General features: G+C 37.8%; 1 protein-coding gene across 9 annotated transcripts in view; it reads left to right on the top strand.

Moving 5' to 3' along the window:
* Window positions 1-23,766, top strand: part of kcnma1a (potassium large conductance calcium-activated channel, subfamily M, alpha member 1a) — a 210,045-nt gene that overhangs the window by 67,492 nt on the left and 118,787 nt on the right. The gene's annotated exons all lie outside the window — the stretch shown is intronic.

Below are 23,766 nucleotides of genomic sequence, written 5' to 3'. Positions count from 1 at the left end.
GCAGAAAGTGCATTACTTGAAGGCTGTTAGAATCTCATATCTGGGATGTTAAGAATCATTCCAGTGGAGAGCAGCGGAAACACGATTACTATAGCAGGAATGAAGCCACTAGATTCAGGTGTTGTTACTAATAATAGTCTCATCTGCCCCTGTCTGTTTCGCAGATGGTTATTTTGATACTTATTTTTTAAGCATGTTTTCATAAATACACTTGACATGCCAGCATTTTTTGTCTCATTTTCCCCGTTCATCCATCTGTTGTCAGAAAGTCACTCATACCTCGTGAGGGTTGCGGCAGCCCAGTGGAAAATATCCCAGAATGAAAGAGAGCGAGGCAGAACTGCGCCCTGGATGCTAACCTGAGTGCTTACCATCATGTCACTGTGCCTTGTTCTCCATACACAGAGGGCTTCAGCTCACTTTCACATCTCCTAGCTATCCCTATAATTCAAATGGTCGAAACAAAAAAAAAACACACCAGAAATTTGTGAGATTTTATTTTTTTTCCCAGTTCTTAATGCTGAAACAGACTCTTATAACTCTTATAGTTGCACTTGTATTTTCATGTTGGAGGATCTGACAAATTCAACAGAATGCTTTTTACTGAGAATCCTGATTCTTAACAAAGTAGCAGAATATTGAGAAAAAGGTATAGGTATACCTGTAAAAGTGAATGTGTATACCATATACAGATGTATATTCATTGTTACAATGAAAATAACACAAAGCTCTACTTTCAGATTTGAGATCATGCCATGCATCTTGGTGGTCAAGCATCTAAAAATGCCTGACCAAGGCTTTTGTAAGATACTGTGTCCCAGCAGTCTGTGTGGCAGTGAAGAGATTTGTTCTCAATTTTGACAGTGATTAATAATAGTCTTAATGGGGCCTGTGACTGTTTTGTTAGTAACAGAAAACTGATAAAAGTAACTGAATTGTTTTTGAGACCCCAAACTCTGTGAGCTGCTGTTTAAGATGACCAGCTGTTTCTATGACCCTTAGCTGTTTTACTGCAATTTGTAACGTTTCCTCAATAAATCACTCATCTATGAGCCGATGCCTAGCAGCCAATGATTAGCTCCTGCACCTGCTTGACAAACAAGAGGTCTTTTGGAAGGGAACAGGATGTTCAAGTCAGAGGAGGTGCACTGGAGCACAAAATTACCATGCCACTGAGCCGAGTTTAATAAGCAGCTACCATACCAGTTGCTACAGCTGTGGGTTGTTAAAAAATCGGTTTTAAACTCCTAATGACCTGTGGTGTTTCTGAAGAAAATACCGTTTGTATCCATATGTGTGTTTCAATATTTATTTTTAATTTAATGAAATAGAAATCTGCAGCATAACAAAAAAAAACAAATATAAACAAATGTATCATTTTCAACGCCTCTTGAAAGGGCTTATCAATTCCCAGTACTGTATGTTGAAGGAACAGGAGGAGAGATTTCTGAAAGCTTGGAAAATATGTTGTTGATGTTGTCATTGTCTTGATTTTTTTTTTCATTTTTTGATGTATGTGTTTAATTTGCATTTAGAAAGGAACAAAAAACAGAGATGGAACAGATTGTTCTGCAGTTCTGGAAATGAATGAAATGAATGGCAGTCAGCACGTTGCAGTGACAGAGACTTATTTTCCCAAAGACATTCAGTTTCAAGTGCTGGTGGTGTTTGTGTGCTTGTCATCGGGGTGTGTCATGATTATATGATTGCTGATATGTTTGCTAAAATACTAATCAGGCAGGAGCAGCAGCAAGGAGGGGACTGAAACAGTAAAATGCTGTGCAGCAGGGACTCTGAATTTCCATTCTGGCTCTGCACAGCTCCTCTGGCTCCTCTGTCCTCAGGGTAGAGAGCCACACTGCTTTCTCTATAGCTCAAGTCATTCTCTGCAGCAGCAGCCTTTGCAAACGGTTACCAAGCGGCCCCAGGGCAGTTTCATGCGAATGCAGTATTTTCCTTTTCAATTGTGGCTTTTACTCTATTGACATGATGATCGGGTGATCAATTTTTTTTAGCTTGAAGATGGTCTTAAAAAGGTGGGCAGCTGGCTTTAATAAAGCAAATATTTTAAATGAATTTGGGGGCATATGCGTATCTATAATTTTGTGTTGTACGCACCTACATATGAGGCTACTATTGATTATATTATATTATGCTATTATTAGCAAATCTGACTAGATGAGCGGCACATATAGCTGCGTTTTAAAACAGCTAAAAGAGATCAAATTTTAGAGAGGTCAAAGATTTTAAATGTATTTTGTATGAATACATCACTGAAAAAACCTTAAAATGTTATTTAGTATTTCCTGGACTGGTAATCCATTCTTTAAAACTCCATAACTAAGAGGTGATGATGCAGTTTTTCTGGGTGCCCAGGAGAATACAACTTTAGGGACATCAAGGGCTTTGGTAGCAACTGATACATTTTCTATGCGTTAGAAATACTGTAATGTCACTGCCAGACCGTTTCTAGAGAAAATAAATTAAATCGGAAACAGGAAATAAAAAATCAATCGACATAGATACAGGCCTTTTGAAAGCTGTCACTTTGGTATTAAGATATTTTTTGACTTTCCATTATCTTCAATTGTTATACATTTATCTTTTACTTTAAAAAAATAAGGCTAAAAACAAATCTGATAAATTGTAGAAGCGAACATGAGCGCAGTGTGCAATAAATGCAAAATGGTGCTACAATAGCACAAAGCTGCAGATTATGTGTGTTATTTTAATCACTAGAACTAAAGTCTCTAACTGTGTATATAACTTGCACTGTAGTGGTACAGCAAAACTGAGCTTTGGTTATTCTCCTTTCTACTGGCCTTAAAAATAATACTGGCATTTTTTTATTTCGCAAAGAGCACTTGATACAGCAGTCAGAGCTCCTTGACAACGTACCAGAATCTTGATTAATATTAAATTTGTTTGCAGTGGCTTCCTTTAAAATAACAAATCTCTTGTTGCCTGGATTGTTCAGTTTGAAATAAATGACCTTGAAGTCTGCAGACAGGTAAATCTAATTAGCGCAGCAGGAGCAGTACGTTTCGTTGCATGGTCTCAGTGTGGGGAATAAAACTGACTAGTTCTCGGTACCTGTCACGAATGAAAACATTCTGGGAAATGTGCAAGATGCTATGATATAATACACCTTTGATAAAGAGGCAATATAATATGGCTTGTGCATTATGTTATAGATGTTTACGGACAAACAGTGTCTATAATAATGAATGGATTCAACAAGGGTCTCATTGGTTTGATAGTGTTGGCGTTTTCCACAGGCATCGATGCAAGCTGTTGGATCACAGCTGGATATGTGTCCTCGCAGTTTAAGTCAAACAGCCAGTTCCTTTTGACTTGCATGGCAACACTTTTCGTTCAGTCTTTCTCTGTCAAGTCTGAAGATCCTTCCTTATCTTGTTAAGTAGCTCCTGAGGGATAACAAAGATTTTGGTGTGACTGAAGAAAACTGAGTCTCACTTGTCAGGCACAGTAGGCCGACTGAAGGGAAGGACCCTGTGCAGCGCTTGCTTTCACACCATACTGTACGAGTTAGGCAGAAGCACAGAGGGTGAGACAAAGGCGAGATCCAGGTCGAAGTCCGTATCCAAAACCGAGAGATCCAGTAGCTGGTTAGGCAGTTATCCAAAGCGCGAGACAAAGGCGAGGTCAAAGTCAAAAGTCCGTGATCAAGAACCAAGGAATCCAATAGAACAGGAAGCGGCTTTATGACGGGGTAGGAAGACCAATACCAGCCCAGGAGAGATGACAAGTGAGGGTTTAAGTACTAGGTTAGGTGATTAAGGAAGTGTTGTAATTGGTCAATTAGTTGGAGTGATGGCGTTTTCCAGAATTACCTGGGACTGAAGTGCAATTAGGATGAGGGTGTTTCCGATTAGTGGAGGGCGTGACAATTTGTTGATCAAGTGGCATCCCAAGGCCACAGGGAGGCTGAGAAGACCGGATTCTGCCTGAGGCAACTTTATTGAGACTTTTACAGAGAATAATACATTGCTTTTAAATTAATTAAACCAGTGAATAACACAAATTTGATATGCAAATTTACCATCTGAGGATTTATCCTACTTGTACCGTAATTGGATCCCATGCTGAAGAGCTTGTGGAATATTTAATTTTGCTCCCCTTCCCGATATATGCAAATGGAATGTCTGAAATCTGCTTTTTAATGGGACTTTTAAGTCACAGTGGCAGACCTGGGAATTTCTGAGCACTGCGAAATGGTCTGCCTGTCTCTTTACATTGAGTGTTAGAAACAAGATATTTGGTTTCCGGTACTGAACCTTAAATCTGTCCTGTCTCCTGACTAGTAGAATAGTTTTCATATAACACAACTACTGAATAGTTCATTTGTAATTTAAATAGCTTTTAATTCATGCAAAACCCCCATTTGAAACATTTTCCACTAAACAAGACTAATTGTATTGTTCACAATGCAAATCAGTGTAGATATTAAATGATCTATTGATGGGTGGATTAAAAATCTGGTGTGGTGGGGGGGGGGGGGGGGCATTTAGTCTCTAAAACTCCATCTGACTATTTCTCAATTTGCTCTCAGGCCTCAGCAGATAAAAGCGCTTGAGGGGTTTCTGAATTAACCTACTAGACATCTCAGCATCGTTCTCTACAGCATTTCATTCTTGGCCTGCTGCCCAGTCTGTCAGGGCTATTTTTGTTAATATTTACGGGCTCAATTGGAATGTGTGTTATTTACTCAGTTTTTCGTTCGTTCTGAAAGGAAAAAAAATCTGGATCAGTTATTTTGTGCTGTCCTCCACTCATCCACTCATGTAGACTTAGTGATTGTCTTATCCATTCATCCATTCATCTATCCCCTGTCTGAAAGCTGCTGAAAAGCACAAGGTGTCAAGATGGTCCACACCTTATATGGCATGCCAGTCTGATTGTATCACTGTGATTTATGAACACAGGTGCTTTCTATTGTGTCTTTCCTTTAGCAGTGCATTGGAAAAATCGATCTGCTTAATACTGTAGAACTGAAGTAAACATTAATTATTTATTGTGCACACATAAGGGGTGCCATCATCTAGCGACACCTGTTTTAATTAATTCAAAGGAACTTTGTTTCATTATATTGTGCAGTTTCATTAGTAGAGAACTGCCCTGCAATGTTCGCTGTAAACACATATGTTCTAAAATTCACATTTTCGTGAATTGACACGATTATAAGGACAGAGATATGCAATACATTTTCAACACAGACATGTAACAGCCTTCTTCAAAGAACATATGGCTCTCCTCTCTAACCATATCTCGTTGTTAGATGCAAAATAACTTACTTATGGCATTTATAAATTCAGATTTATTTATGCGTTATTTCCATTTGTGTTAGTGCATATTTGTGAGATGGTGAAAGTCTTTTGCTGTGCAGTGTGTGCCAGTGTGTCACCCGGGCAGGGACTGCACTCTGCAGGTGGAAGAGGTGGGCTCTGACCCCATGTCTCCTCCGTACTGACAGGCTGGATGAGGGACAGGGCACAAATAACCTCCCTTTTCATCATGTCCCTTGACGTTTCCCAGTTTTCCTCAGGCTTCTTGAGGAAATCTGGCAGCAGTCAGAACCCCTCATTGTTGTCAAAATAAAAAAACGATGGAGAGGAGGGAGAGATGGCACAGGAATATTTGGAGGATGCTCACAAGGAACAGAAGACCTGGCCTTGTTGACATGCAAGAGATTTGAGATTCAGATCAGAGTGAATGGCCAGGGAATTTTGAAGATACTGTTGCCAGTTTGTCTATTGCAAGGACCCCAAATGTCACGTGTGCTTTGAATAACTGTAAGCTCTTATTTGTATAGAATTTTAAAAAATGACAATTCTTTCTGAAATGAATGACCATGTAGCTGAATTGCCAGCAAAGCACAGTTACAAAAATATTTTTCTTCCCTGTCCAGTTGAACTGCTGTCATTCAATTTCACAGATCTATTATGTATTCACGACCCGCCAGGTAATTGGCATTAAGTGTCCAGTAGGTGACCTGCCCTGTGGAGAAGAGCCGTGAATAATTCATAGGTACTCATATTGAACATTTATCTCTGAGGGTATTTTTATATGTTCATTTGCGCATGTATATTTGTGTTCGTGGCTGAATGTTTGGATATGTATGTACAGTACATGCATGTGTCTGTGCATAATTGATACTGTATATCAACATTTTACAAAATTGTGCTTAGTTTTACCACTCTGGATTGAGGATTGAGGAATCTCAGTAATTACAGAAATGAAAAAAACACCAACAATAATAAATCTTTTCTGTTAAGAGGTAACTCTAAGCTTTTTTTGCTTAATATTTTCTGGAATGCAAAGTCAAACAAAAACATCGATAAAGTATAAAATAAACCATTTTATATTCCATCTTAAAAGGAGGCAGCCAGAATGCTTCTTTTTGCATTGAACATGAACCATTACAAAAAGACAGCTGTGACAACTCAATTTAGGCCTGCTATATGATGAGAAATCATGATGGTTATTTTCCGAAAAGCTTATCTTGTACTTTATTTTCATCACACTTGCAAAAAGGGCATAGTGAATGAGAAATCGGATCCAAAAAGATGATTATTCGAAATCTAGTGTACATACCTTTTTCTTCTGTTTACACCTTAGCAATTATGATTTTGCATATTTATAAATAGAAATTGTCAAATGCAACATGTGCCAGCCATCTCAATAAAGCATATAAAAGCTACCTACTCTGTCATTATGTTTAATACTTCTCCAGCTTGACGCAAGAGATAAATAGTAAAGGTACATAACATGCATCAAAATGACAGTTTTCCCATTAAATGAAATGCAGAACATTAAGAATGGTAATGTATTGTTGAACAATGCGTTGCCTTGAGTCAGGACTCTGAAGGCTCAACAGAAAAATAGAATTGCTTGTCAGGATGAACATTTAAAAAAGCTAAATTACACCCTCTTGCATATTTTGGTATATGAATCATTTATTTATTGGAAATGATAGTTCCTTGGGTTTCCGATTTTCATTGACTGTTTAAAGAAGGATCTGGAGATGCTACTTTTATGCATGTCTGTTTTCTTGCTCAGCATTTTACAATATTTGTTTAGTTTTGCATGATTCATAATATAAACAACTTCTGAGATCGTTGGTGTGGTGCACCATAAATATTTAAATGTCTAAACACAGATGACTAATTCTTGCTTGCACTGCAGTTGAGTATTGGTTCACTGCAGCTGGAGTTGAAATAATGTTCACTTATATATATATATCATATTAGAAAAGGCACCTGCAAATCCCTTTCTGAAAATATGATATATAATATAGAATAAAATAAAATTGTATCTTTCATTAACTTTCATTAACCTTTTTTTAAAATTTATGTGTATTACTTTCAATATATGCCGTGTGTTTTCTTCATGAAAAGAATAGGACTAACCAACCATATGATAACATTTGTTTACATCAAAATGAGTTGTCAGTATTTCTCTTCCTGTTTATCTTACTTTTACGGCATTTAAATTTGAAAATTAATCTTCACACATTAGGTAGGAAGATACTAATTGCAATCAGCTACGGTTTCTCTCTCTTCTTACATTTAATGAGCTCCTTCTGCATTTAAGTACAAAATAAAAACAGTAATCATACAGAGTTTAATTTAACAAGCAGGTAAAACTAAAGACATACACATAGTACAGACATAAAGTAAAACAGACCTTCGGGTTAAGCCTCATCATCATCGTTTTTTGGCTGCTTTTTAGTAAATGTCAGTATGTTGATCATGGCACTACGAAGGCAAGAGCAGGTTTAAAGACTGGTGGAATAAAGAAGACCAGATTTAAAGAGCCTGATCTGTTCCAGCTTAACAGGACTCCCGCTGTCACCTTTGACATAAATGTAAACATGAGTGGGTCTTAAAACATGAAGTCAAAATGTTCAGACTACAGGATATGGCAGTCTGTACCATACAGTAGAGCAGGTTGTAAAATATTTTTTTGTGCTCTGAAGCCAGTTGCTTTGTGTGCGTGTCTCCGATTGAGGCACGTGAAAGCCTGAGATTGACCCATTTTCATGGATGAATAATGAATGCTGGTCTCAGGGCAAAGTATTCTTTTTCTCTTTTTGGAAGAATCTCTCACTGAGGCGGCACAGAGGATTCAAGGCTTACAAGATGTTCATTGGTTTGGAATGTTTCATTGAGGTTTTTATTTTTTTATTCCACCATGGTTGGGATTTTTCATTGAGGTTTTTCATGTACCTCCATATAAAATTGTATAGAATGTAGCATTCATACAATTACAAAGTGTAGGGTCAAATGTAATTGTAAGGAAGAGGAATTTATACTGTGGTAATGATATGGGGAAAAAAATGATTTAACCCATTAAAAAAACTTCTTAAGATTTTTTGTTGCTTGACTGTGTTTTTGATGTTTTGGTAGGAATACCGTATATAAATATGTTAACCTAGTATTAAGTTCTGATTGCCCTTAGAAATACTTTGAATACTTTGATTGTGATCTCGAAACTCATTTTTGTTTAAATCACAATGGCGGGCATTAAAAGCCTGTCAACACATTCCTCAGGTGTATGTATCCTGCCAACAATCTGATGGTTTGAAGGTTTGTGTGTTTGGAAGACAAAAACACTGTAAACAGGGTCAACGCACAGCTCAGTAAGACACTTGGCTCCTGGTTGTCATTTTCTTGGCTCATTATAATTCTGATAGCATGCTCGGCAGTCACTTTGCATATTGTATAAATAGACAGTAAATACCACTCTCTGTTTTAATTGGAATGCAGCTGTCTGTTTAAAAATATGCTCATGTTTGTTTATGTTTCAATAAAGTAGAAAGCCACAGAACACAAGAAAGAATATGTAAAGTTAGCAGCTCACAATCTGAATCTGTTCCATGTGATTTTTTTAGCAATGATTTTGCTAATGGAGCCTGGAAACTGGACTGTGTTCTCGCTGTTCAGTGTCTGTGTGACAGGCATGGTACCAACACATGGGCCCTGCTGTGTGCGGGATTCTGGGTAGGCAGTGGCACACAGCACTCAAGGTGCGAGGGGGCGTGCTGTGAGTCCAGTGGGCTCAGATTGGAAAGCAGAATCTCTCATTTGTTTCTAGCAGTGTTATTCTTGGATAAAATGGAGCCATACTGTAACGTACTGCACATTCTGTGAATTGTGGCGTTGCCTCTTTCCAGATGCATGATGAGATTTTATTATCTAGTTATTATATTTAAAATTTTAGCAAATATTTAATTTATTTAATTTATTTATAGCTCCCACTAACTGTTGAAAAAATGATCAATTACAGACTGAAAGTGCCTAACCCAGAAAAGCTTGAACGCAAACTTCCTTTTCTTAAAACTTATTTTGCCACCTGTCTTATTCTTAAAACGGTCAAATCCATTGTAGAAACAGAGAGATGCTTTTCTTTTGGTTTTAGAAGGCAAGCATACCGGATTAAGGATGCATGGGTTCTAGTTGACATTCACTGCCATTAGAGCATGTCTTCCTTAGTTTTTCCTACAAGAACGGTTTCACTGTTCATATTAGTGGGAGCTGAATTGTTTAAATTTGGTTTCTCTTACCTGAAGACTGAAAATATTCAGGAAAATGTCTTTTGACAAGCTGACTTTCACATAAACCCTTAAAAGACAGGAGAGAACACTGCTGTGTAAAAAAAATGCAGATAAAAGTATACACACTTGGTTTTCTGTGAAATTTCAATTATTTTTTTTCTGAAAGAGTTATGATAAAGGTAGCCACCCCCATATAGGATAAACTTATCAGTGAGATTCTATTTAACCTTTAGGGGTTGTGAGAGATTTATGGAATAAAAATATAATATATATGGATGTAACTCTAACAAGGTTAGAATGTGATGACAAAGCTGCACTCAATGAGGGGTTTAAGCTGAAGAGAGGAGATCAGGGAAGAAGTCTTCTTACCTTTTAATCTTTGTGGAACTAGACCTGGAAGCATTTACCATGACGAAGTGCTGCTAATGATTAGTCAGTATTGAACAGTTTTGAAACTCTTCTTCATGGAATTAAATAATCAGAGCATCAATTAATTTTAAATATTAAAAATGTCCTTAACTCACACCAAAGGAGCTGGGGGAACAGAGTGTATTGATTGATTGATTTAATGCTGTCTTAAGTACAGTAGATACAGTATGCTTTAGTTACACATATTCTGTTCTCCTGAGTTCTGGCAGAGAAGCAAATGCAAATGCACCTCTTCCCACTGTAGCATAAGTGGCCCTTTATTCATTCCAGTTTGGTCTCAGCTTTATTAAGAATCACTTCTTTGTCTGAAACATAAATATTGAAAACTTTGGAAAATACTGCAAATTGAACTAAATAAAACACTTCTGAATGACTCAGTGGTCTTTTATGCTGTAGAGGTTGGTAAATTATTTTCCAGCCTGAACGGACGAAAGGAAATTCCTTATGTAAGAGACCTTCTGTATCTCTTTTGCATGCTCATACGAAGCCTAATGTGTGCACGTACCCACAGGGAATTGTGATTTGTGTGAAAAAATTGTTCTAATTTATGTAGCTACTGCTGTCTTGTCAGGTAGTCTTCCACCTTTCTTTTTTTCTTCAGTTTGGTTTCTAGTGGGTAAATGTTTGTTCTTTCTTGTTATTCTAATGTGTAATATTTGAGAAATATTGAGAGCAGGGAGGGCAGCACAGTGGCACACAGGTTAGCGTTGCTGCCGCACAGAGCTGGGGCTCTGGGTTCAATTCCTGTGGCTTTGCCGACGTGGAGTTTATATTTCATCCCTGGGTTCTTGTGAATTTCCTCTGGGTTTCCTCCCACAGTCCACAGACATCCTGGCAGGTTAATTGGCTTCTGTAAAAAATAACCGTAGTGTGAGTGTGTTTGTGTCTGTGTTGTGCCCTCCTTGTGCTCGTTGCTTGCTGGATTTTGTGCCAGTGCCCCCTGCGACCCTGAATTGGATCATGCCTTTTAGAAAATGAGTGGATGGATGGAGAACAGAAGATATATCTTGTATAGAATATATAATATACATTGTCTCTGGGGGACCTTGGGGAAATGTAGAATGTGGGGGCGGGATGTTCTGAAAGGTACTTTAAAGGCCTCTGTGGTAATAGTTAATACACAGGCTAACACAGAGCCCCCCCCCCCTCCCCCCCGTCAGTCTTTTGTTTCATGCAACAAGATAAGGGTTTAAAAATCACAGTAATGTACAGTATGTAAACCCCTTGACGTAGTTCCAACAGGCAGGCGGGGGGCGGTGAGGAAGATAAGGAAGATGAAGATGTGCAGATAGGCTTCTCCCATCTGCACAGCCTCCTGGCTGTTCTGTCCTGTGAGCCACCGCATGTTTCGCAGTGACTTGCATTAGACTCAGCCCTGTGTAGCTAAAACCCCTGCCCCTTGGAGGCCAGTGGAGGAGTCCTAGGTTCGAGCTCACAAACTATGATCACAAAGCACAGCCTATGGTCAGAGAATGTTCCTTGAGAGGCCGAGCCTCTCAGGAGTCCTGCTATCAGCTGCATTGAAATTTGCCCCTTTGTTTGGGTTTGACTTTTGACATTCATCATGTACCACATTTTCCATGGTGAGTTTTCTATAAATCCTGTCCATTCAGAAAGAACCAGGATTTTCCCACTTCATTTTGCACTATATCTGTTCTTGACATTCCTGCAGGTCACTGATGTCCATATGGAGGTTGTGAATATTTGAATACCGTTCTATAATGTCACAAAACTGAGGTGGGACACGTAGCGTGATCCAGGAAAGTGAGAGAACCCACTTGGTGGGTGAGAGGCAGCCGAGTTGGGGAATATGCAGGGAGTAGCCCAGAGCTGTGCTTTACTGGAGCTGGACAAACAGGGAAAAGCCTCTCTGGGGATGAGTAGCAGGCTGCTTGACGATGGTAATAACCACGCATGCAGACAGACGAGGTGCTGTGACCAGCTAGGGGACCAGAGAAGCTCTGCCTGCAGCGAGCGTGAATCCAAGAGTCGTAGTCAAGTATCAGTCTTATGTCCAAAACCGAGAAGACACTGGGAGGTAACAAGCCATAGGGAAACCGAAAGATGAGTCGAGGAGAGGAGCAAGGGTCAAAGTTGAGTAACGCACAGTAGTTACGTTAAAACCGAGGGGTGATCCAGGAGACAAGGTAAGTAGAAAGGAATCAGAGGTCAGTGTACTGAACGAAGGATAACCAGGGAACAAGCAAAGGAAAATGCAGAAACAAGGCTTGGGGGTTTAGTGTGGAAAGTAGATTGTCGATTGGGGGGCAGATCAATTCTAATCAAAAGAAATACATCAGAAAAGAGTGGAGTAATTTATTGCCATATGTAAACGTACATTGGAATTCTTAATCGCGCTGATCTCTCGGGACATACACCGTACAACAGACAACACCACACCATGTAGACAACAGGAACAATAAATATGTTACAGAAAAATAAATATGTAATAGGGAGACCAGAAAAAAACATGGTAGACAATGCAAAAAGTATATAGTGCAGATGTGTATTTAGGCACTGCAGTTAGCTGTTGAAGATAGGTACTGCAGTGGGATTGAAGCTGTTCTGTTCTGAATATAGTATGTATTATCAAACGGCTATTGTAAGTCTATACTGAGTACAGTATTTGAAACCACATACTGCTATCTAGCTGGGAGGATACAGTACACATCTGTGTAAGCATTCTCAGGTTACCATTTACCTTGTTGATCATAACGGTTCTGCTGTCCTTTCAAGACTGGAGTACAGGAACCCCCGTGCTAATTTCACGCGGCTGGGATTTACAGTATTTCTGCAGCTCCGGCATATACTGGAGGTTGTTTATGTTTAACAGAAGACATCAGCTAGGAAAGACTATCATCTGCCCCCTTGTAAGAAGCCTCTATAGATGATGAATGTCATTGCCATTATTAGCAGTTCATTCTCTAAGTGATTTTATGTGAATTGAAAAAGTAAAGGCACCTTTGTTGTTTGTATGCACAGTAATTTGAAGTCATCAGCTGATCAATCCGAGTGAACAGACAGTGAACAGGATATGCTATTGTGTAGTACTGAGCAGAATTTTGTAGATTAATATGTATGGAGCTTATGCTGCATACATGACGTCCAAAACTATAACTCTAAATGCACCATGAATAGTTTTTAAAACCTTATTTATCTGCCATACGCTAATTGAATTCTCTGGTCCTTCTGCAGCAGAGTGGATTAGTGGTGAAAATTGTGAACTTGGAATGAGGTGGTTTTGGATTCAGATACTGGGCAGGAAGCTGTTGTTATACCCTGACTTGAGGTACTTTGCTCAGATTACTCCAGTACAGTGCCCAGCTGTGTACAGTAAATGGATTTGGTTAAATGTGTCAGACCAATTTGTTAATAATAACAATGTTCTATCTATTTAAAGCAAAGTAGTGTCCCCAGCACAAAGCACTGTTTACAGAACATGCTTCATTTGGTACAAGGTAGCAGCTGTGCCCTGCAGGATAGAGAACTTGTACTGCTCTGATAACAGGGTTGAGAGCTGATTTCAAGATTGGTTCTTCGTGGCACACACATAATTAAAGACTGCATCCCTTATCTGCAAGCTTCTGTCATTACACGTTGTTCTTTGAAAAGCAACAAATTAGAAGTCAGGACCCAACATCCGCCTTCCCCCCCCCCCGTAATGTCTGTTAAGACAAATGACAAATGAAACTTTTTTGGGTGAATGATGCAGAAAAGGCGGAATATCTGGATGTGTTCAATAATAACCCTGATGAAGAGTGGTTGTTATGATATGTTAAAAGATACACAAACTGTGCTGGATTTCTGATGAGAGCAGTGTAATTATGGCCTTATTGACCCAAAGTCCGGAGGTTTTGTATAACGTAAGAATAAAAAGATCTACATAAACTTTAGGTTGAATTTATCAAACCATTAGTACAGGGGAGGTCACCCCTGGTGCTGGAGAGCCTTTATCCAAAAGGGTTCGTGGGTCAGCCCTTAAATTATCAGTGTCTAACATCTTTAAACAATGTTGTTTTGACCATTAAGCAGGTGATTTGTCCAGGGAAGTAGTTTAGAAAGCACTGAAAATGAAAATTCAAATACACAGAAGGAGATCTGCTGGATATTCTTGACCTTATCGAACCAAAGGTCATGTTTTCCAAGTCATTTGTGTGCATTGTGTAAATTATATAATCAAGAGCCCAGGTGAATTGACTGTAAGAACATAAGAAATGTTACAAAGGAGAGGAGGCCGTTCATCTCCTGTGTACCAGCCCTCCATTCATCATCTAACCCATTTGTTTGTTAGTAGGTAATTGATCTGAGAGTCTCATCCGGCTGTTTCTTGAGATAAACCAGAGTATTGACTTCAAACATATGGCTGGGTAGCTTGTTCCAAATTCCCACCACCCTTTGGTCAAGAAGTGCCCTGGTTTTAAATAGACCTCCACATAGTTTCCACTTGTGCCCCTTAGTTCATGCTTCACTGTTCTGTAAAAACTGAACATACGATCTCTCAGATGGACCAGTCTGATGTGTCGGTCCTGCTCTGGTGTGGTCACTTGAGGGCGACTGGATCTTGGACGGTCATTTGTCCTCCCGGTCTGCTGAAACCCTTTTCTGCAGTCAGGACACAGCGGAGAGGCTTACTCCATAGTGTCTGGCAATGCTGGCACATGACATGTCTGCCTGCAGCATGCCAATGGCCCTCTCCCTTGCTTCTGGTGACATCTGAGGCATTATGGAATGCACAGAAAACTGACTAAGTGTGGCCCTTTTCTTGCAGTGTCCTAAGCTTTGAATTAAGGCCTTTTTAAAAGTGACCTCATCAGGCATTGTTCCACCTGGACATCATTGGGTAAAAGTGCGCCTAATGAGCTTTTGTGTGATTGGCAAGTTGCAATGCCTCACTGCACACACAGTATTGCTTGTCAGAGGGCTAAAAACAAATTGACAACTTTTTGTGAAAGTACATAAACTATAACTAGTATTCTCATTCCAGAAAATGTTGCATTTCTTATTTCCATCAGTATATACAGTAAATCAGAGGTGCCAGGAAGCTGCAGTATATCAAGTCTTAAAGTCCTCTATATTTATCCAGCACATGAGGGAAGTGTTAAAATGGTCCATTTAAGCCAATAAAATTCATTTACTGTAATATGAAAGATACATTTACATTTTCTAAATGTTTGTGGAAATAACATCTGTTTCATTTGTGAAAATTGAGGATCTAATTCTCATTTATAGGAAAAAACCCAACACAAACAAAAAATGATGAATTGAGATCTGACAACAGTATCAAGTTTAAGTTTAAGAAGGATCTTTGGTTTTTGGAGGCAGGGTTTTTCAAAGAGTTATGCTCACAGCTGTTTTTCAGATCTCTCAAAGTGAATTAAGAATGAAAGGTAATATTATAGAATATTATAGAACATCAGAAAACTGAATTTTAAGCACAAAATATGGGAACTGAATTTTAAGGAACATGTACTGAAAATACGGTATTGGCATTGAGTCTTTCTTCCTCCTGATGGAGTCTTTTCCATTGCAAGAGATTATCTTAGAATTATTAGCTAAAATCATTTCTTTAGATAACAGAGAAGCAAGTGTTTATTTTATAATCACTTGCCATAACTGGCATCTCCGTTTTCTTCCTTCTGGTAACAGAATTTCCATAAAGACCCCATTCTTTGTGATTACCTACCAGTTTAATCAAAAATATTTAAATTCATTACCAGTTACATTTAAGATTTTTGTGATATTTCTCAATGCAGGACTGGTTGGACATACTGTAGCCCTCGTTATTGTTCTAGAGGACCATATCTAATTAATTAAATATGCCACTCTTGCTGATACTGTATGTGTGACATATCTTGAAATCCACTGTGGGAAACCTCTGACAAAACTATTATATATTCAGTGTCAAATAAGCAGAAACCTTTATGAAAAGGACTTCTGCACAATATGAAATTTACTTTGTCATTATAATTGCATATTTTGATTAATTTTGCTGTAAATAATGCTTGTGTTGAGAATATTTTCTGTAATGTTTAAAATCATACCTTTTCCATACATCTCTTCACATTTAATACAATTCAAGAAAGCCATTAGTGTGAGATACCATCACTCATAATGTGACATCACGACATTAAATTTCCAGACATTTGTTCAAATTTTAATTTGAAATGAGCTGATGAATATAAAGGGACAGTGTACTTAATACTTTGGCAGTAACTTGCCTGGCTTTGGAAATGACAGTGCTGGCCGAAGATCAGCGCTGCCACAGCCCTCCTCACTTACAAGGAATGAACCAGGGAGGCAGCAACAAGGGTGCAGTTGGGGTGGAGGGAGGGGTGTAGAAAAGAGGGCTGCCAAAAGTGTTTACTGTATATGTAGGGGAATGGAAGTGTGAGATTACAGTTTCACCCCCTCCCAAATTTCTGTTAAATAACAGTATATGTTTTTTTTTAAATCAATTTGTTACACAACACCATTTCAATTTTTTTTTTATTTTCCCCCTAAAAGCATATCTCGGGTTGATAAAATAATATACAAGAGCTTTATTAAACTCAAACTGTAACTGGGCTGTTTTTACAGAAGATAAGACATGATAATTTAAATGAGCTATTTAATAGTGGGTATCAGTATTAGCATTCCCATTAAGCCAACAAATATATTTGAAAGCAATATTTTTAGTGGTGAAATGGTACTGTAATTCTTCCAGTTTAACAATCAAGATTGTATGAAAAGAGCAATCATTAATGATACACACTAATAATATGCAGTCATTTAAGCTGCCTGAACAGCAATTTTCCCTTCTCAACTGCTACCATACATGATTATCACTATTTAATTATGCCACTTCCAAGATATGACAAAACATTTAAATATTTATTTATGTTTTTTTATTAACTGTATGGAGTATACTCATGATGGCAAAACTATTAGTATAACTCATCCTGTCCATATCTACAGGATTACTTTAAATACGACAATAACCTTAAAATCAGTAGCACCTATTGTTGACCAGCTGTGGTGTTCCCGGTTTCAGGGAACAGTGAAACATGAACCAGATCTGGAACAAACAACCCTGTGGTTGAAGCTGATACCCTGGCTTATCAAAAAAAAAACAGCTGGAAGAGATCCTGGACCACTTAACGATTAACTACTACTAACTACCAAACCATAGGTAGATGGGATAATGGCCTCCTCTTCTTTGTAACCTTTCTTATGTTCTTATGCTTGTAAACCTTGAAACCATGCAACAGCCGTGCAAGGAGGAAGAGGGCCTTATCTCTCCCGCTCTATTTTCAGAGGAATCAACTGTAATTAGCAGTCTGTTTACATGTTGCCTAAGCTGATTTGTGGAACAACAAAAATAGGTTCCCCAGATAGAGTGTTTCCTTAGAAGGTTAAAGATCTGTTGAGCATCAATTATACTGATGATTGCTTGTCAGTCTTATACATTTTTAAGGAGGAGGTGAGGATCCCATGTTTTGTGCTTGTAATATTTTTATTTTATGGAGCTCTTATGAAGTCAGAAGAAAGTGTTGAGTGCATCTGTGCAGCCTGGGAGAGAAGGAGGCATGCTGGGTGGGTTAAAATGAGAAGCAGACTGATTTGTCATTGTTTACAAAGCATTGGGATCAGCGACTTGTGTATTTGAGAAAAGCGAAGATTTTCATACTGGCATAGTTTTGAGTTACATGGAAATTCAGATGTCTTCTTACTAAAACATTTGTTATTGTGTTACCCCTGCCTTTACACTGGGGTGAGTAATTATGAGGCTCTTTTATGAAATCGCTTTTCACCAGATTATTTCCCCAGGACTCTCAGTAACTGTTCACTATCTCCTGTCTGTAATTTGTGGTCTCAACCTGTGTTATCTGTCTGCTTAATTTCTGAATCTGCTAATATAAAAAAAGAAACAGTAATTTGTTTCATGTGGTTTGCTGTATTTGTTGAGACATGAACAGGAACACAAATGTTGTATGTTGCTCCACACACCCCAGGCATGAGATGATTTCTGGATCTGGCCCATTCAGGTGCTTTCTTTGAGTTGACTGACTCCTTGTACTCGCAGCTGTAGTGTTTTTGTCAGAGACGGTGAATAAAATATTCAGACCTCATCTGTTGGGCATTCAAAGGCATTCCAGTGCCAGTCTAGACATAAATAATCAGTTCAACTTTGTAAGATCTGTGTAAAATATCACTTATGGTTGCATAGGGACTTTATTGGTGCATAGGGAGTTAAGAACAAATCACATGCAAGCTTCATACTGTCTCAGCACTAGCATTTCAGATATGCACCATTTTTGGTGGCGCCTAAATATAGTGCATGATTCTCAGATTTGTCTGGTTTGCTTGCATTTTGAAGAAAGGAAAATGTGTCCCTGGGTTGTGACTTCCTTAGTTATTTATGCCTGGGATGTGGATATGCATGTTGGTGACTCAGTCCTTGAGCTCCTTGAAGGGATCTTTGTGACGCCAAAAAGAGCTCTCAACATGGGTTTGGGCAGCTCAGAATGACATGGTGCTGTGCAAACTCGAGAAGAGCACTGCAGGCGTTTCAAATTATCTTGGAGTATATGCCATCAGATGTGACTTGATCATCTGTAATCTTTTTATGTAGTTAATGCATTACAGTTACAAGTGAAGTTAATCAAGTTCAATCAGGTTGTTTCTTTTAAACTGATATATTCACTTTTAAACGAATAGCATATTGCCCTTAAAAAAATCTTTTGCCCAACATGTTAGCTCTCAAAAATAAACAAAAGAGCAGCTGATTGGCAGTAAGTGTTTACAATGTGAGGATCACACTGAGTGAGCGTGGCGTTTGTATTAGCTGAAGGTCGTAAGCCTGCATGGAATGTGATTGCTTGTCTACTCTAATCCACTCCAGGTAATGTTTTTAACCCTAACTCTGATAAGAGGGGACACGTTTCAATACTTTAGTCTGTCTGCTTTGATTCTAAAGTAATTAGATCCAAGTTTTTACCTACTCCATGATATAGATGGAGTGATATAGAGTACAATGTCTTATTTAGGAAATGTCTCTCTTTTTGTACAATTGAGGGTTTATTTATTATTTTTCCTGTGTTTTCTCCAGATGATACAGTGATTTTTTATTAATCATTTTTATCTACATAGTCAACAACTATGTTTAAGACTGGGTAATAATTATTTGATTGTATCATATACTGTATTTGTATGAATAATGGGGAACTGACATGCTTATCATTTCATTTTAGTGTATCGGCATGTAGAGTTTTCTGCTTTGTGTTTAGACAGTACATATAAAGGTCTCTCATTTGCCAGTGCCGTGGAATAGTGTCTGGGGTTCTACACTTGCATGTGGAAGGTTTTGGGTTCGGATTCCACCTGGGATACTGCTGTTTCAGAAAGGTACTTCACTCAGGTTGCTCTGCTGAAATGTTCACCTGTGCAACAGGTTTGCGAAAAGGTTGTTTTTTCGCAAGAACACAATACTTGACATTATTATTCATAGTGTGTATCATATACAGTATCCCATATATAGGCTTTTTAAATAAGTAACAGGGCATGCAGATATCATAGTGTTGGTAGAACAAAACACAAAATTATATGAGAGCTTGCTTTTGCACCTTTCAGATTGTATGATGCTTATAACAGTGTACTGTAGCTATAAAGGCAAATGACCCACCCTTTCTATTACCACTCCAGTTGAGTTGGCACTCTGCATGATGCCTCTGGGGTCAAGTGCTGGGCTTTACCATCTTGGGTGGGCAATACTACATCCTTAGCAAGTTGACTTTAAGCTTTTTCTTCTGGTGCAAACCGGTTCACGCACAGTGCAGTGTTGCCAGAGGACATCTAAAACTGGGCGCTATGCAATGTCGGTCTCTCATGCAGCTTTTGGTCATCTGGTATATCCAGGGGGCAGACTCCTCTTGTACACTTCCTCAGTACTTGCAGCAGTAAGACAAGCATTATGAATGGCAAATCTTCATTTCTGAGCAGTCAGGAATCAGCCTGAAGGAGGCACCAATCCAAGAAAAAGGTACATAACGTTTTTTACCACTTGAGCAATAATAAATTGTCATAAGAGTCTTCCATATTTTTTTTAATTAGCTAAATAAATCAACAGGCTGTAATGTGCTGATTTTACTAGTATTTTTGTAAGGTATTGGGTGTTGCTGCTGGTATTAAGGAATGGGTGAACACTCAAGGTATTTGGTGCCCATGCCATTGTAGAATTATACACAGTCACAGATTAATTTCAATGTGTCAGGTTAACCAGAAGACTCAATGCCTAAAAGAAATTCTGCTTTTCCAACACAGGATAAGCTAACTATGCCCTCTTGTGGCAATGGATATTTAAAAATAATATTCCATTATTGTAGCCCCCAGCTGCAATACAGCAGCATAGATGAAGTATTTTAGTAAATAAAGATAATTGCTTAATGCCTGAAGATTTTTTAGTTTTTTTATTTTATTAAATATTAAGCTTTTTGATAATAACCATTACACAAAAACCCACAAACACATCATGTGCACTTTTCAGAGTGGGCTCTTATGAATCCAGTTATTAGAAAGGGATGGGAATCGGGTACCGATCTGATGTCACACCCTGTACACCCAATGTAATCCCCAAGCAGGGTGCTTCCCAGAAGCCCCCTAATTAGAAAACAAAATAATGACCACTAATAAAAAATTGATCAAGGTGTTTTCTCATTTGTGATCTAAACAATGCAGAATAACAGACCAAATACACATCATGGAAACTAATCAGCCTTTTGTTCATCCATTATGCATGCAAAGATCTGCTTTTGCAGAACATCCATTGTGTAATATCTAAATAGCAAAAGGCACCCCAGGTCAAGCTGATCTTCTGTGTCTTGTTATGTAAAACATTTATGTATCTCCGTATTTATAAGCTCCCTTGATCCAGTGCTAATTTTTTTTTTCTTTTTGGCTTGACTTTATTCATGAACTGAAAATCACTGAGTTGAGTATTCAATTAACAGAGTGTAAAATGTGTGGTTGGTGTAGAAACAGAATTATAGTGCATGCGCCATCAGTCTTCCTCTATTAAAACAAGCTTTGTGGTCTAGCATACCACAGTGATTATAGTAACACAATGTTTCTGCACTGAAAATGCCTTTTATTCAATCCCTGGCATGCATTAAAAATGATTTTCTTCCATTGTGAACAAGATAAAAGATTCAAGAACACAAGAATCTACATTGTTTCATACTCCCACAACCCTGTGGGTAAAGAGGCACCTCTGGTTCTTACCTTTAAATGCACTTCCACAATTGATTTCATTTAATGAATGATTTTAAAAGAAACATGATCAAGGACTTTTCAGATCAAAATCTCCCAATGCCATGTAGTATTGTTTTTTTCTGAGGGTACGTTAAGCTTCTTTTTTTTAAATTTATTCTTTAAGTTCATGTATGTTTTTGTCACTACATTAAGGTACTGCGATATAATAAATAAGTATTTTAAATTTGTATTTAAGACATACTGGACATTTCTATATTCTGATGAATACAGTATATAATATTTTGGTCTTTTTTATGTAACCTTGGCATGTGTAGGACTGACAATTGTTGACTGACATTTGTTTCACAAATCAGCACAATAATTAAGAGTTTCTTGTTAATGATACAGTACATCCAAATTATTGTTGAGGATGTCTTGTGTAAAGCTTTTTATTATTTTAAATGGGAAGAGAAAATTCCATGTATTTGCAAAATGATGAATTCTAGAATAATTGCCTATAAATCTCATCATCTTCACAGCATGGTCACAATGTCTTTGCCATGCAGGGATTTAAAATTAATATGGTCCTATGCCAACAATCTACTTAATGAAAAAGGTGTCCCAGTTTAGTTTAAGTCTGCCCTTTTAGTCCACTTGAATCCTAAGGTTAAGTTGCTGCATTTTGTGAAGCTGAAGCACAGTTTTCATTGCTGCATACATACAGCATATAACATCAAAATAATCATTTTCCTGCAGCCAATGCCCTAGGTTTAAATGCAGTCTGTACAATTTATATCAGACTTTTTTTTCAGTATTCCACTGCAGTGTGAATAAAGCATAACCAATAAAACAAATTAAATGATTTAAACAATTGCTCTTTATTTTTCCATCTCATGCCATATCCTTATATAAAATGCATAGCCCATATATTTTAGGAAAATATCTAAATATTAAGTATATTACCAGACCATGATAGGGGAAGCAGCCAAACAGTGCTTAAGAAAATATACCTAAGCTAGTGCACTGCAAAATGAAACCATTCCCATTTTTTATTTTATAAAAATATGCATTAGTGCCAGAAGTTAAATTCCTTCAGCATAGAATCAGAGATTGTTAAAAACACAAAACACTGTGTCATGTAGCTCTCTAGGATTAGATTTGTCCTTTTCTACATACAGTACTGTATTGTAGAAGTCAGCACCATGGACAGAGACACTGCAAATAAAACTTAAGGTATGTAGATCAGTTTGAGAGCACAGTTTCTCAGGAATTCTACATTTATGTCTTATTTCCTCTCTTGCAGCTGTTGTTTAACAGTGGATTACCTGCATCTTGTAGTAGATACCCAATGTGAGAGCGGTGCTAATGGACATAGTCATGCTTTTACATGCAGATGAAATGCCCAATTTGTAAATAAGCTAATATCATTTAATAACATAATAAAGGTTCCAAACAAAATGAGGCCATTTGGCCCATCTTTTCCATATCTTTTCTATAACATGGTGTCCAAAACCAAATGAGTTGAATGTTACTCATATGAACCTCTTTTTTTGTGTGAATATCCACATTTCTCCTCATGATGATCTGCAAAACTACCTTTTTCTCAAACTTCGACTGATATATTAATACTAGCAGTGTAGATTGTGTTTTTTGCAGTTTTTTTATGTACATTAGCTGTAACATGTAGAATGTCTGCATGATACCCTCAATCTAGGGTCCTTTAGGAAAGTCACGAGAAGGCTTAATGGCAGCATTGCAAACATATTACTGTACATGGGTAGAACTACTATGGGCTTTTATTCATAGCTTGGTTTATAAAGTGTTTTCTTAATTCATTTTACTTCCTTCCTGTAGATCTTGTATTTAGTGCAAATTTCAAACTATAATGGCCCAGATTTGTTTCTATGATGAATATTAGTAATTTTGACATTTGACTGAACACAATATTCAACATGCTGGCCACTTAAAGAATCCTCAGATGCAATACTTCATAGAAGGGCATTAAAATAATGAGAGTGTAGAAAATTAAAGATCAAGAGTCAGAGCTTATTATAGAGTTGGTGGGTATGTTTCTCTTTACACACAAAACGGGATAGCTGACATTTCTGAGTACATGATCTGATGAATAGCCCAGGCTCCTCACAGAGCCATTAACCTGTAACAAGTTTTTAATCATCTGAAGTGTTTGTTTCACTTACTGCTGATATATTATTGATTACCTTTTCACCCTCGGTAAAGAAAACACAAAGTAGGGTGTCTGGGCTTAAAAGGTCTCAAAGAATCTTTATCTCTATAAATGCATCCTAGTTTTAAGTTTCTAATCACCTGCAAACCTTTTCCCTTCGGCCTCTCTAGGAATGACAGACAAGATCTTTCATTTTAGAGCTAATGCTGTTGATCATGTCATGATATCATGACTCGGCACTACTGGTTATACCTTTTTAGCCAATTAAAATGAGGTTTTACTTGTCTGCAATGATTGTTATTTCAGTAATGGTCTGGTATTGAAGTGCAGCTGGTAGAGTGATCCACTA

Source organism: Atractosteus spatula, chromosome 5 (assembly GCF_055471065.1).
Source record: "Atractosteus spatula isolate fAtrSpa1 chromosome 5, fAtrSpa1.hap1, whole genome shotgun sequence".
Taxonomy (NCBI): Eukaryota; Metazoa; Chordata; class Actinopteri; order Semionotiformes; family Lepisosteidae; genus Atractosteus; species Atractosteus spatula.
The sequence above is the reverse complement of the archived record's forward strand: the minus strand, read 5'-3'. Positions and strand labels throughout refer to the sequence as shown.